The 13,799-nt window shown below is 39.3% G+C and overlaps 1 non-coding gene across 1 annotated transcript; it reads left to right on the plus strand.

Moving 5' to 3' along the window:
* The first annotated feature begins 662 nt into the window (after positions 1–662).
* LOC141637427 (small nucleolar RNA R71) lies at positions 663–769 on the plus strand. Its single transcript, XR_012541789.1, has one exon. It is a non-coding gene; the product is annotated as a small nucleolar RNA R71 (small nucleolar RNA).
* Positions 770–13,799: the final 13,030 nt, after the last annotated feature.

A 13,799-nucleotide genomic window follows, 5' to 3' on the forward strand; every position in this document is an offset into this window, starting at 1 on the left:
GAAGGACCGCTTTTTGAACATCAAAACCTTGGTCATTTTGTTGATTGTGTGGATTTTGATTTTGGTAACCTTGGTTTTGGTTGTAAAAGGGTCTTTGATTTTGGTTTCTCATGGGAGGTGGGGTGTATGTTGTTTGAGGGTTTTGAACATTTTGGCTTTTGTATGAGAGATTTGGATGGAATTTGGTGTTTTCATTGTAATAGTTGGAATAAGGGGTACCACTCTTGTATGCTTGGAAAACATTCACTTGTTCATTTGTTCCCCTACATTCACTTGAGTCATGTCCCAAAGTTCCACAATTCTCACATATCCCACTTGGGATTGATGAGGATACCGTCATGGCATTAACATGATGCTTTGGTGATTTTGAGGCTTCTTCAAGTCTAGCCATAGCTTTTTCAAACTTCAAATTAATGGTATCAATGTGAGCACCACTAAGTTGAGCACCCAATTGAGTAACGGAGTCCACTTCATGCTTTCCTCCTCTAGTAGCCTTGCGAGGTCTACTATATTGTGAGTTATGGACCGTCATTTCTTCAATTTTGTTCCAAGTTTGATTGTCATCAACTTCGGTGAACATTCCATTTGATCCCATGTTGAGAATGTTCCTTGAATCTTCATATAGACCGTTCCAAAATTGTTGTACCAAGAACCACTCGCTAAGTCCATGGTGAGGACATGAGCGACAAATTCCTTTGAACCGCTCCCAAGCTTCAAACAAAGATTCTTCATCCCTTTGCTTAAAACCCGTAATTTGAGCTCTTAGCATGTTAGTCTTTTCCGGTGGGTAGAATTTTTTGTAGAAAGCTAGAGCCAACTTTTTCCAAGAATCAATTCCGAGAGTGGCCTTATCAAGGCCCTTCAACCATTGTTTCGCGGTGCCAATTAGAGAAAAAGGAAATAAGACCCATCGAATTTGGTCTTGAGTTACACCGGTTTGAGAAATCGCATCACAATAGTCACAAAAGGTCTCCATATGAGAGTGAGGGTCTTCACTAGGCATCCCCCCAAATTGGCTCCTTTCGACTAATTGGATAAATGCGGATTTGGCAATGAAATTTCCGGTTAGATGTTGTGGTGTGGGAGTACCATTGGGTAGGTTCTCCTCGGTGGGTACGGAATGTGATGAAAACTTAGGCATTGTGCGTTGATTTTGTGTTGTATTGTGTGTTGGGTTCTCCTCACCTTCTCTTGCAAAAGGGTTGATGAACTCAATAGTTGGTTGAATATCTACAACCTCACTAATACCTCTCAAATTTCTCCTAGCAAGTCTTCTATTGGTTGTCAAAGTTCTTTCAATTTCACGATCAAAAGGTAACAAATCACCTTGTGACCTTCTAGACATGCAAAATATCAAACAACTCGAAAACAATTAGAACAAACCTTGAGGAGTTTTACTTCCTCAAGGCAAAGAAAGACACAACTAATAACAATATAAGAAAATCTAAATCAAGATAACACCGTCCCCGGTAACGGCGCCATTTTTGGTCGAACTCGGAGCTATATTCTATTTTTCGGAACAATTGTCGTTGGAAGCACCTAGACCAAAACACAATTTATAGCTTCACAAACAACTCTACAATTAGTAAAGAGGCAAGTAAAGGTCGGATCCCAAGGGACGGGAATTGAGATGAGATTTCTATTGAGACTAGTGGTGTCTTAGGGGTGTCACAATTTGAGTTGATGTAGAAGGTCACTAAACTAAATAGCAATGAAAGTAAATAAGCAAGATGAATTGAAAGGGTTGTAAACAATTGATAAAAAGCACTAGGGTGTCATGGGGTCATAGGGGATTCATGGGAATTGATCATACAAACATGTTCTCAAATTATAAGCAAGCAATTATTGTTGTGATGGATTGAGTTGGGTTATATCTTACAATCCTAGGAAAGTTTGGGTCCTGGAGCCGAATCGATTAGATTGTACAACACCTACAAGTCGACTTAGTCTTCCCTACTCAACAACATGCATGGTCTAATGAGACTCGAGTTGGTTTATGTCTTACAAGTCTCATTGAAAAGGTAGGTGATGGGTAAAAATTGCAAGGATTCATAGGCTCGCATTTCATCAAACATAACATGTGCATGAGTTGAAATCAAAACAAGCAAGCAAATAAACCATGAAAGCATATTAATTTAAGCATGAATCATTCTCCATGTTGGTTTCCCCTAATTACCCATTAACCCTAGCTATGGAACTACTCACTCATTATCATGTTGAACATGCTAGCAAGGTTGTCAATCATACCAACAAAGTGAAACATGATGAACAAATGAAAGTAATTAGCAATAATTAAAAAGGGATTAAGAGAATTATACCTACTAATGATTCCAATAATAAAGCAAAGAATAATAGAAGTACTTGATGCTTGATTGAGAGGTTGTCAATCTCCCAATAATAACCCAAATAATCTTCAATTACCCAAAATAAAGGATGAACAAAAGAGAGATTAAGGAAATAAAACTTGTATTAAAACTTGATTAATTGTTGATTACAAAACTAAAGAGAGATTTGATTGATATTAACTATTCTAAGAATTGATAAGAAGAACATGCTCTTCTAATTAGACTAATGGGGTATTTATAGTGGAAATTAGGTGGATGTATTAGGGTTAACTAAGGGCTTAAATGACGATTAAGTCCCTACTTAGGGAAACGCCGGTATTTTCTGAAGGAAGGGCATCTTTCTTGAAGCTTGAAGAAACGAATTTGCGTTGTCTTGGAATCCGTGCGTCTTAGGCACGGGACGGCCGGATTCCCGTGTCTCTGCCCGGGCGTCTTTGGGAGAAGACGGGCGTCTTCTGGGTGCTGCTGCCCGGGCGTCTTTGATGGAAGACGCACGGATTGTTGTCCTGGGGACGGGCGTCTTCAGGACAATCCGCACGGGTTGCTGCTCAGACTTGTTTCTTCTTCTTTTCTTCCATTTTCTTCATAAAATCCTTGGGGATTTTCTTGGGGATGCAAGGATCTTTCCTCATCATTGCCCAGCTACTATAATATGTACAAAGGCCTTCTAATCTTGTCTCTCCTTGATGCTTGGTCATTGGATTCAATCAATTTAGTCTCATTTTGCCATGAAAATGCAAGGTTTGCACTCCTTTCCTACCAAGGACACAAAACCTCAAAGAATATGCAAAACAAAGAACTAAAGACAATAAATGTCCCAAATATGCACTAAAAAGCATAGGAACAAGGCTAATTCGGGGACTAAATATACGCTAATTATGGTCACATCAAATATCCCCAAATCGAACCTTTGCTCGTCCCGAGTAAAGAGGTGACAAAGACTAGGACCATTATTTAAACTAACCTAATAACATAGCCGATATGAGACAAGTAGCGGGTCTCACTCCGCCCCTTCAACTCACAACAAGACAACCATGAGGTAGGATGCCTTCTTGCAAGGCAAGGTGGGTCTTGCCAAAATGGCGACACATCTAAACATTAAGCACACAAAATCAAATAATGGATACAAAAGGAACAGCCACTTCCTCATCAAGTGGCGGAGGCAACTAAAAGAGAACAAATTTAAGAGCATATATTCCGTCACAAATACTAGTTCAACAAATTATTAAGGCTAAGAGGATGGCACTAAATCACCTCCAAATGGTGTTAAACTAGACTACTTTCGTCCTCAATTTCCAAATACTTTCATCAAGAGCGATCAGATTGTTATGGAATGATGATCCCCATGATGCTAGTAGCATATGAAATGACAAGTCTCGAGTTCTCTACAAAAGTAAAGGTCATGGATTGTCCCAAGCTCGACAAAGTGGCTTGGCAAAAAGGCTTTTTGGGAATGAAATGCTCAAATCGTTATAAACAAGGGTGGATATGACTAGCATTCAAAATTTGACCTCATTCAACTTTCACATTTCAAAAATTAGAGATGGGGTTTGTCCCTTCCGTGCTAATGTCTTTTGCTGTCGCCAATCGCTTATTAGGCAACCGGTTAACCTCTAGACAATAGCTTTTTGGGGTGATAGTCACTATGTCTCTGGGCTGTCGAATTCACAACCGTGTGGGGGCCCAATTCAATGGATCCCTCTCCAAAGCGCATCGAAGTGGTACGCCTCCATCAAAACAACTAAAATTCTCAATATTTCAACATTTCATAACATTTGAGGTTTCCTTGGCAATAAAATGTTTCCACATACAAAATCTTTGAAATGAGCACTTCAAACTTATTGATAGAAAGTATTTTTGGGTTGCCGTACCACAAGGTCAATCAAGGTCACCTAGACAAGTTAACCAAGTCCACATCGCATCACGGGGTTGGATAGGTGACTCACATGCAAACCCTAGACTAGGCTTTGGGTCATGGGTCGAAAGACACTAGTATTACACAATCTAGGGTGTTTTACAACCATTCTAGTAGGCGAAGTCTTAAGTTGAAATAGTATTTGTAATGGCTTAGTTGCTCTTGTCAAAGTTCTCAATTAGGCACTTTTCAAAATATTTCATCTAAATGCAACTAAATGCCATGATGCAACTATTATATACATCCTAATGTAAGTGATTCTACCAACTAATATGACATATAAACTAAATGCAAGTCCTAAGTTCACATTGTTATACCGCATCAATAAAAATAAAGCCACATAGTCATTAACATAAAAAGGAAAAAGGAGATTGGAAAGATCATATCATGCGGTCTTCACTATCCTCATGTCTCGGATGTGGCGTAGTCGATCAATGTGAACAAGGATAGAACAAACACAATATATACAATAATATATACATCACTACACTACAAAGGAAAAGAACTTGTTTTTGGTTTTTCAATTTTCAAATTTTTATTGTTTTTTCGAAATTTTTCAATTTTTTTGGATTTTTGAATAAAAGTTAGGTTAGAATTCCCCATCCCCACACTAATATGGGCATTGTCCTCAATGGCCAAAATGATGGGAAATTATGCAAACATGATGCATGATTTCTACACTAAATGCAAGCTACACTAGTCTACACTACATGATGCATGGTTTTTGTTTATGACGGAGAGGATAATTTATATTACCTCCCGTTGTGTATGTATGTACTTCCCCAAACCGAGTTAGACATTATTGCTAATGTCCTAAGGTTGGGTGTAGTTCATGCACACACTATGCAATGCATGAAACTAATTTTGTCATTTTGGATTTTTAAAGGTGGGAACAATAATATGAGAACACCTCAATGGTGCCGAGGTGTTAGTCCTTTATGGTGCTAGGACTACTCCAACAATGATCAAGATTAATAAAATACAACAAAGAGAGAAATAGACAAACCTCAAGAGGGTAGGAGCCTCCAAAGTTTGCTAATCTTCCATCATATCATCACTATCATCATCTTCCTCACTAGAAGTGGACTCATCACCACTTCCCTCTTCACTTTGTTGTTCACCTTGCTCATCATCCTCTTCTCCTTCTTCACTAGCTTCTTCATTAATGTTATCATCAACCTCTTCATCACCGACAACCTCATTATCACCCGGAAACTCACCCCTAGATGCACTCGGAAAGAAGACTTCCCTATCCGCCCAACTAGGCAAAGGACATGAAGGGTCAAGTAGTCCTTGCCTAGCTAAGTGAAGGAGGGGTGGATATTGGGCTAAGTAAGCATCTTCCCGGTCCTTGAAGGCTTGCTTGTGCATCTCTTGCATAAGAAGAGTCATATAATCTTTGCTTGCTTCAACACCTTTGGGCTTGAACTCTTGGTACTTGAAAGGATAGGGTGGTGTGACAATGGAAGAGGAGGGCATTTCAATTTCACCCTTTTGTTGTCGGATAATGTATTCGGTCTCTTTTGAAAGGGGAAGGAGATAGTTGGTCCGGTGGACACTTAAACGACAAATCTTCGAAGGCAAAGTAAAAGATCTAGCCTCACTAGTGAGCCACCCATACTTGGTGTCAAGAGGGTTATGAGAGACCCACTTGTACTTGTTTATCATAGTATCAATATCAATGAGATGACCACCCTTCTTTGCCTCATACTTGCTATCCTTGTTGAAGTTAGGATCAAAGTATTTAGCCAAAAGAGTGACTAGACCTCCATTCCCAATAACGGTAGTGCCTTGCTTCCCACAATCAATGTTTAGCCATCTATCCACCAAAAGTCTTAGAGAGTTGAAAGGCTTGGTGAATTCCCTTCCAATGTTCAAGGCCGACTCAAGAAGAACAAAATCGAGTTTGGTGAAATGTTTGGTGTCTTTTCTTGCAATGCTGGTGTTCCCTATAACCTTGTGCCACACTCTAATGCCCGGATGGTGGAATAATAGAGCGCGACTAGCATGAAAGCTCTCAAATTTCCTTCCGGAAATCGCCTCCCAAAGAGGGTCGGGGTCATATTTGCCAACATTCTTGAAATAACTCGGTGAATCACTAAGACCCAAAGCTTTACCCATTTCCTCAAAGGAGATGCGCCTACTAACATTAGCTAGGCGAAACTCGATGGTTTCCATAGTCTCAACCTTGTTAACTTTCAAAGAACTCAAAAATTCTAAGGTAAGGGAGGGGTATGTCAATTCTTTTGTTGTAAACAGTTTCTCCAACCCCATGGCTTTAAAGAAGGCTCTAGTTTGCCCAAGGACATCCAACTTATCTAAGGCATCTTCACAAATAAACTTGGTGGATAGAAATGATTTTCTAGCAAACTTGGCAAAAGTGTCCCTATGGGATTTGGAAATGAAAATTACCTCCGGATAATTCGAAAGTTGAGCAATTTCCGGAGTAGTAGATGTTGTTACTTCCATGGGAGGTTGTTGTTGCACCTCCAAGTTTGGGCTAGCTACCACCATAGCCAATGCTTTCTTTGCTTGAAGGCTCTTTTGTCTTGATGAGAGTGCCTTTGCCTTTGGTGCCTTTGCCTTTGTTGCTTTTGTTGCTCCCTTTGGCTTTGCCATTGATGAATAAACCAAGAAAAGAGTAAAAAAATCTTCAATTTCTAGTGTACCCAAATCGATTTAAAGATGGAAAGGCTTTGCCTTTATGAATTCAAAAATCGACTCAAAGGTTGAAGATTTTGTGCTTGGTTTTGATTGTTGTTGAAAGAGGAGTGATTAATTTGTTGTTAAAAGGATGTTTTGATTTGATTTTGGTGAATGTTGTTGAGGAATCTTGTTTTTGTGATGGAGAGGATGAGGATTTTGGAGTTATGGGGTTTATGAGTAGTGTTTTGAATGAAGGAATGAGGAAATGAATGTGGGATGGGGTTTATAATAAACCCGAAAAATTTGAAATGCAGGGGGAAGACGGGCGGCTTTCCTTCGGGACGCCCGAATTCTGCCTGTTCTGGGTTGGGAAATTTTCGCCTAAAGACGGGCGGATTGCAGCAAAGACGGGCGGATTTGAATATACGGGACGGGCGTCTTTCAGAGAAGACGGGCGGATTCCTTTCCAGGGATTTTTCTTGTTTTTTCTCAGCCAAAAGACGGGCGTCTTCTCTTTAAGGACGGGCGTCTTTATGAAGACGGGCGGATTCTACTGCAGGACGCCCGGATTCGTTGACAGTCAGAAAATTTCAAAAATTCAGCTTAGAAGGACGGGCGTCTTCTGCCCAATATGCCCGGATTGTCTGAAGACGGGCGGATTCTCTTGAAACCGCTCGGGTTCTACCCCTTTTACCCGGATTCAGTTCCATCCTTGTACCTTGCATATCCCTTGTCATTTTTTTCATTCTTCAAAATCTCGTGTTCTTCATTGTGGGGGCACTACTAAGGCATGAATAGCCTAGGCAATTGCTATCCCCACACTAAGCTAAAGCACTACACATCAATTGAAATCATTAGTCCCTCCCTCACTTCTCTCAAATATGATAATTATCCTTATCAAGGCATAAAAAAACTAAAAATGACAAAAATGCAAATTAAGAATTAAAATGCGAGTTAGGGAGTTAGAAATATTTACAAATGGTGGTTTAGGGAGGAATCCACCAAACTCTCATTCTTGATGAGATGTCAAGGGGGCATGTCCAAGGTGTTGTTGATGTTGCTCAACACCTTGAAAAAGTAATCAAAAGCTTGTTCATTGTCGTGATAAAGTTCTTCAATAGATCTTTGCCCTTGTTGTCGGTCTTGATCGATAGCATTACCAATGTAGGGATTGAAAATCCCTTCAAACTCATCATCCCAAAGACCACAAACTTCATCTACTTGATCACTAAAGATCTCTTGAGTTGATAGAGACAACTCTCCCATTATCTTGTTTTGGCCAATGAGGCCATCTTCTTCATTGCTTGACTTTGGTGAGCTTTGCAAGCTCTCTTTGTTACAATTCACTTGCTCTTTGAATGGAGCATCTTCAAATTTCTTCTTCCATTAGAGTTCCGACTTCTTCCTATCATCCTTCCGGCTATAATGATCAATCATAAAACATTGTTCATGTAAACGGGGAGCTCTCATAGTCTGGTCAAGATTGAAAGTTATACTCTCATCTCCCACTTCTAGAGTGAGCTCTCCATGTTTCACATCAATCACCGCACCCGCGGTGTGTAAGAAAGGTCTTCCTAAAATGATTGGAATGTTAGAATCTTCTTCCATATCAACAATGACAAAGTCCACCGGGATGAAAATGTAGGAAATGTAGATTCATATACACTTTAACATACTCATATATGTCTAAATTTATTTGTCATAAATTAAAATGGATCTTATGCATGCAAACAATATAATAAAATAGAGGAGAAATCATGTCCTTACATAGTAGATTTCGGCTATTAGGGCACAAGAGAGATCACCTTTCTCTTCTTGTTCTTGAGCTTTTCCAATGGAAGAACAAAGATCTAAGTGTAAGATCTCTCCCTATGTAATATACCCAAGGCTCCTCTTAATTTAATTAATATTACAAAACTAGTATAATATTAATTATAGTAGAAAATTGAACCAAAAAATATTTATAAACACTTAAGTATTTTCGGTTTTGATGAGAGATAAAGAGAGGATTTTTATTTCTCTAGAACTTCTATTTTGGATGAGTTGAATGAATTAATAATCTCCAACATTTTAGAGTATTATTAGGTAAAATTATAAGAGAAAACAATGATCATTTTCTCTTCCCAAAAACCGTGTAAGAGGGGCTTTAGGGTGAGCCAATGCATGGAGAAATTGTTCTTCACAAGGAACAATAGGCTTGCATGGCTAGGTTGCTTTATAATCATTGTGTTTTCCACTAATTACACACAACTTATAATTAGCTAAAACACCTTCTAATTTTCGGCCCTTTGCATAATATGGTGTCCATATTATTTTTGTCAATTGTCTATATGTTACATGTCACATGTCACATATATTTGTTTATGTATTTTTATCATATTAAAAATCAACGTATTAATAAAAATACGTCATATACAAAATCGACTTAGTAATTTCATAATTACTTGTGCCAAAATATTTTACCAATTTATAAATCACAACTGATTGTATTTATAACAATTCATTCAATTTAATTGTTACATTAAACAATTATTTCATCCGAGTAATGATACAATTCAATTACTCAGACCGTATCTTATTTAATCACATTTCAATATGATACGTAAATTTTACTTCCAAAATCGTCCGTCAATTTTCAAGTAATTTAATTAACTCGCAACATTATACGATCAATTAAATAATCAATTAAGTGTATTGCCCTTTAGGTATGACCTAGGGGTCAATCGATCACCACCGTCACACGACAAGAATGTCAAACTCTAGTCGCCCAATCATTACCGATATATGTTGACCGGTTGACAAGAACAATATTACTTCCCAATTGTATTCTTTAGAATGAGATTTAATGATGATATTAAAATCACATGATCGCACTATTGTTGAGGACACATTTCCCAACAATCTCCCACTTGTCCTCGACAAGTGTGCGTCACCAATTCTCTTGTCCTATTACTATCTCCCACTCAATGCAAGGTGTCTTTCAGGTCGTACTTGCAAGTGATCATATCGAGAGTGGTTTCCTCGATCCGGAGAATAAGCGATTGACCGGATTTATCCACTCGGATGCCATCCGAGCGTGGCCACGTATTTCCAGTTCATTACTCCTCGAGTGGCCCTGAGATATTGTTATAACCCTGACAAGGGGTGGACAATTCCTATCGCACTCATTCCCTTCGACTAGCCACAGCCATCATAACCCAAAATATGCCCATTTGACCCCATTTACGAAGGTCGTAGTAACACAAATCAAAGTTAATCGAAACTGTGCCATCTTAGGCAAATAGTCTTTAGTCAAAAGAATTGACTCATTAGAATACTATAGTAGCTCTCGCCACGACCAGGCTATATAAATTTGCGAGAACTCTATAAGCGGTCATTAGGCCCGACAAAATGTTCCCACCGCCGCCTATGTGATCGACTAGTCATCTCACATGACTGTATGGCACTTGAACTTGCCATCAATCGCCTCACACTCTAGTCACTTCGAGACGTCACCTCATATAAGTAACTATGGGTAAAACAATGTTAATCCATGTTCACTTTAACGGGGTTCAATTGTCTCTACAACCCGTTTGGATGTAACAAAGTATAAATTAAGGATAAAAGACAAATGCGATTATGAACATGAACAAAAACAACACTTTCATTTCATTTCAAAATCTAACAAAAATTTGGTACACGTTTAAGTCCCATGGACGCAACATGCCCATCATGCTTAGCCTGCGATAAAGGCTTGGTGAGCGGATCGGCTATGTTGTCATCCGTCCCAACCTTACAAATCGCAATTTCCTTTCTTTCAATGAAATCTCTTATTACATGATACTTTCTAAGTACATGTCTAGATCTATTACTAGACTTTGGCTCCTTAGCTTGGAAGATCGTCCCACTATTATCACAATAGAGAGTGATGGGATCATCGGCGGTAGGTACTACTTTTAGACCTTCCGTGAATTGCTTGATCCACATAGCTTCCTTGGCAGCCTCCGATCTTTGCTATGTACTCAGCCTCCGTTGTTGAATCCGATTCTGACTTCCTTGAAGCTTCTCCAGCTTTACGACACCACCATTGAGCATGAAAACAAAACCGACTTGTGATTTCATGTCATCTCTATCCGTTTGAAAACTTGAGTCCGTGTATCCTGTAACACGCAACTCAGTGTCTCCTCCAAACACAAGGATAGAGTCCTTAGTTCTTCTCAAGTACTTAAGGATGTTCTTGACAGCAATCCAGTGACTCTCACCTGGATTTGCTTGATATCTACTCGTCATGCTCAAGGCATACGAGACATCAGGACGTGTGCATATCATGGCATACATGATTGATCCAACAGCGGAAGCGTAAGGGATCAACTTCATGCGTTCAACATCATGGGGTTCGGAGGGACATTGAGTCCTGCTCAATATCGTTCCGGTTACCATAGGTACCAAACCCCTTTTGGATTTGTCCATGCTGAATCGTCGAAGAATCTTATCAACATAAGACTCTTGACTTAGTGCCAATATCCTCTTGGGTCTATCTCTATAGATCCAGATACCTAATATGCGTTGTGCCTCTCCTAAATCCTTCATTTGGAAGTGGTTACCTAATCACTTCTTAACAGAAGACAACATTGGAATATCATTTCCAATGAGTAGTATGTCATCGACATATAAGATTAGGAACACAACATTGCTCCCACTGAATTTCATGTATAAACATGGTTCCTCAACATTTCGAGTGAAACCATTTTCTTTTATAACATGATTGAATCGATGATTCCAACTTCTAGATGCTTGCTTAAGACCATAAATGGATCTCTTAAGCTTGCACACTTTGTTAGGATTTTTAGAATCAACAAAACCTTCGGGTTGTATCATGTACACCTCCTCTTCTAAATGCCCATTTAGAAAAGCGGTTTTGACATCCATTTGCCAAATTTCATAATCATGAAATGCGGCGATCGCTAACAAAATCCGTATGGATCTTAGCATGGCTACGGGGCGAAGGTCTCATCATAATGGAGACCTTGGACTTGGGTAAATCCTTTTGCCACTAGCCTAGCTTTGTAGACATCGTCATGTCCTTCTATGCCATTTTTGACCTTGAATATCCATTTGCATTGGAGGGTCTTGCCCCTTTAGGCAAATCTACCAAGTCCCAAACTTGGTTTTCAAGCATAGAATCCATTTCGGATTTCATGGCTTCAAGCCATAAGGTGGAATTAGGACTAGAGATTGCGGCCTTGTAGGTGGCGGGCTCGTCACTTTCCATAAGTAACACATCGAGTGTTCCATCTTCTTCGATAAGTCCCACATATCGATCGGGATGGCGAATTACTCGGCCCGTCCTTCTTAGTGGAGGAGGTACCACCGCGTTAGACGACGAAGGAACATCTTCTTGCGTCTCTATCTCGGTTTGTGGCTCTTGAACTTCATCAAGTTCAAAATTTCTCCCACTCTGTCTTTTAGAAATAAATTCTCTTTCTAAGAAGACAACCTCGCAAGACACAAACACTTTATGATCTTGAGGTTTGTAGAAGTAATACCCTCGAGAGGTCGAGGGATAACCTACAAAGATGCATTTTTCGGATCTTGGGGCTAGCTTGTTGTCGTTCTTAGTTTTGACGTAAGCATCACATCCCCAAATCTTCATATAGGATATATTTGGGATCTTACCCGTCCACATCTCACATGGAGTCTTTTCGGTGGACTTTGTGGGACTATTATTCAAAGATCGAATTGCGGTTTGTATCGCAAATCCCCAAAACGAGTTCGGTAACTCGGTTTGACTCATCATGGATCGAACCATATCTAGTAAGGTTCGATTTCTCCTTTCGGCAACACCATTAAGTTGAGGTGTTACGGGTGGAGAAAGTTGTGATATAATACCACGACTTTTCAAGTGTGAATCAAATTCAAGGCTAAGGTATTCACCACCACGATCGGATCGTAGTGCCTTAATCCTTTTGTTCAATTGGTTCTCTACTTCGTTTTGGAATTCCTTGAATTTCTCAAATGCTTCACTCTTATGTTTCATTAAATAGATATACCTATATCTACTTAAGTCATCGGTGAAGGTTATAAAGTAGTCATAATTACCACGAGCGGTGATACTCATTGGTCCGCATACATCGGTGTGTATGAGTCCTAATAGCTCACTAGCTCGTGTCCCTTTACCGCTAAAAGGATTACGAGTCATTTTGCCAAGTAGGCAATATTCGCATGTACCAAATGATTGATAATCAAATGGTGTAATCACATTAGTAGAAATTAATCTTTTGATGCGATTCTCGTTTATGTGACCTAATCGACAATGCCAAATGAACGCTTCACTTGGGTCACTTGTTTTGAGTTTCTTTGATTGAATGTTATAAATATTATTAGTCGGTTTTGAGGTCTCTAAAATGTAAATGCCATTTATGGAAGAAGCTTGGCCAATAACCAAATCATTCCTAGAAATAGAGCAACGATTGTTCTTAATGACAAAACAAAAACCGTCCATGTCTAGCATGGCGATTGAGATAATGTTTTTAGAGAGCGTAGGAACATAAAAACAATTATGCAAATACAACTCAAAACCGTTTGGCAAAGCTAGAACATAAGTTCCTTTGGATTCGGCCGCTACCCGAGCTCCATTTCCAAGACGAAGATCCACATCTCCCTTGCTAAGCTTCTCCACATCTCTTAAACCCTGTAAATGATTACAAAGGTGAGAACCACAACCGGTATCTAGTACCCATGTGGTAGTGGAAGTATAATTTATATCAATAACATAAATTTCTTTAGGAATTGTACCTTTTGGAGTAATGAGTCCTTCCCTTATATTTCGCAAATACATAGGGCAATTCCTAAGCCAATGTCCCATGCCATAGCAATAATGGCACTCATCATTAACTTGCTTGAAGTTTTTGACT

The sequence above is a fragment of the Silene latifolia genome, unplaced genomic scaffold (genome assembly GCF_048544455.1).
Source record: "Silene latifolia isolate original U9 population unplaced genomic scaffold, ASM4854445v1 scaffold_106, whole genome shotgun sequence".
In the NCBI taxonomy this organism is placed as follows: Eukaryota; Viridiplantae; Streptophyta; class Magnoliopsida; order Caryophyllales; family Caryophyllaceae; genus Silene; species Silene latifolia.